Source organism: Terrapene carolina, unplaced genomic scaffold (assembly GCF_002925995.2).
Source record: "Terrapene carolina triunguis isolate 2854851 unplaced genomic scaffold, T_m_triunguis-2.0 Scaffold95, whole genome shotgun sequence".
NCBI classification, from domain to species: Eukaryota; Metazoa; Chordata; order Testudines; family Emydidae; genus Terrapene; species Terrapene triunguis.
The window spans coordinates 49074305-49076830 of NW_020664446.1; positions in this window are offsets into that span (position 1 = coordinate 49074305).

Genomic DNA, 2526 nt, shown 5'->3' on the forward strand with positions numbered 1-2526 from the left:
TCCCCCCCCATGTGTCCTGATATTTTCTTCCTCTCATCTGGTCACCCTATCATTCCCATCTTCCCTGCACACAGATGGCTCCTGCCCTTCCCCCCAGTACATAGCTGGCTGTAGGAGTGCAGCTCACATCTGGTTCCCACATACAGCTGGCTTTGGCCCAGCTGCCTGCAGGCTCAGAGTGGTTCCCTCACAGCTACAGCCTCTCCCCGACCCTCATGCATGCAGCTCACTCTACACTTTTACTGCCAGTTCCTACAGCTCCTGTCCCCCATGCTCTGTATAACACAGCTAGTGCTGGGCTCTCCACATTACTCAACAGCCGCTCCCTGCCTACCTGCCCCAGAAAGCAACTCAGGTGCAGCAGCTCTCTCCCTTTTTCACGTGTCTCCCCAGGCACTGGCTTCCTTACCTGCCCAGAGCAATCCCTGACACCAGCTGCGCTGGAGACTGACGGGGTTGGTGCTGTGAGAGCCAGAGCTGCAGCAGGTCCTGTCAGCATACGCCGCCGACGTGCTCCTCATGGTCCAGGACCCAGGTGACCTGGCATGGGTGGAGACTTGCCAGGCCATCTACTCGGTAGCCTCTTCGGCCCGAGCGAGCTGGGTCAAGAGCTCTGGCCTGGTGGTCAGGGATGGGCGGTTGGCGAGCTCCTTCCCACCCGTGCTTCAGACCATCTAGTGGAGCACGGGTCTGCTGCTCTATCTCGGTGTTTACTTACCTTTCTGCCACACATCCATCTCCGCTGGAGAACTGGCAAGGTTTAGAGGGCAGGGTGGCAGAGCGGCTCCGGAGATGGACAGGACTACTCTGGTGCCTCTCTCTCTGAGGGAGGGCACTGGTGCTCAATCAGCTAGCCCTGTCCATGCTCTGGCACTGGCTCAACACCCTGGTCCCGGCCCCGGGCTTCCTGGTCAACCTCCGGACATTGATTCTGGAGTTCTTCTGGGTAGGAGTGCACTGGGTCTCTGCAGGGGTCTTCCACCTGCCCCTGGAGGAGGGAGGACAGAGCCTGAAGTGCCTGCGCACTCTGGTCCACGTCTTTCGCCTCCAGGCCATGCAGAGGCTCCTTTATGGTGCAAGTAGTCCGGCGTGGAGCATACTGGCACACGCTTTCCTGTGCTGCTTCCGAGGGCTCCGATACAACTGGCAGCTCCTTTATCTCCATCCAAGAGGTCTTCAACGAGACCTGTCTGAGCTGCCAGTCTTCTACCAAGACCTCCTCTGGACCTGGAAACTGCTCTCAGTGACCAGGTCCGTGGCAGCCATCGAGGGCGGATCTCCTCGTGGAGCCCCTGCTACACAACCCCCAGCTCCATGTGCAGGTGGCGGAGTTGCCCTTGGTACACCAGAGGTTGGTCCTGGCAGAAGTCACCAGAGTCTGAGACCTCCTGGACTATGACTGGGGAGACTGGTTGGATCCCCTGATGTTTGCTCAGCGCATGGGGCTCTCCAGCCCTCGTAATTCCCGGCGCGTACTTCAGGAGGTGAGGGCCGCTTTACCGCCTACTGCTTGGGCTTTCCTCGACCAGGTCCTGCGGGAGGGCACGCTCCGCCACCCTACATCCCAGGCCCTCTGGACCTTTTCATCGGGTCCCTGCCCTGTGGACCTACCCAGCCATCCCACCCCTTTACTTTGAGCCAGCTGCATGAATTACAGCCAGTTTGCTTCCAGACCGCGCCAAGAAAACATTTGTACATGCTCGTGCTCCACACTCTTCATGTCCTCACCCTCGTGTCCTGCCCCGGCACGAAGTGGCGGAACCTCCTGACACCTCTGGAGGGTGAGGAGTCCTGGTGAGCCAGCCTATATTCCAACCTGGTCCCAAGGTCCACTGGCAACATCAGCTGGGGGCTCCTTCACGGAGCCATGAGCACGGGCGTGTACTTGGCGTGGTTCACTCCCGTCCCAGACACCTGCCCCTTTTGTGGTGTGAGGGAGACCCTGGCGCATATATATCTGGAGTGCGCCAGGTTACAGCCCCTATTCCGGCTCCTCCTAGATATATTATTACGTTTTTGGTTGCACTTTTCCCTTCACCTTCTCATCTATGCACTCCCTATCCATGGCCTCACAAAGTCGCAGGACCTCCTTGTCAACCTCCTCCTAGCCCTGGCCAAAATGGCCATCTACAAAACCAGGCAGAGGAGGTTGGCTGACGGGGTTTCCTGCAACTATGGGGCCTATTTCCGCTCCTCAGTCCGTTCACGCATCCAGACAGAGTTCCTCTGGGCGGTGTCTGCTGGCTCTCTTGACAGCTTCGAGGATCAGTGGGCACTGTCCAGGGTTCTCTGCTCGGTGTCCCTGTCAGGTTCCCTTCAATTAGCCCTCACTCCCGTTCCTGTTATATCTTTAGTTGTCCCCTGCAATCATTTGGAATCCTGGACCTGTGGATCCTCCCCGTGGGCTGGGAGGAGGTCCTTTGGTAGTGGGCGGGCAGAAGCTCGCCCACTTCCTGGATCTCAACAGGACCAGCTGCAGCAGTTTTTCCCTTGGATCCTAAAGTCTGACACTTGTGCTGCCAACGA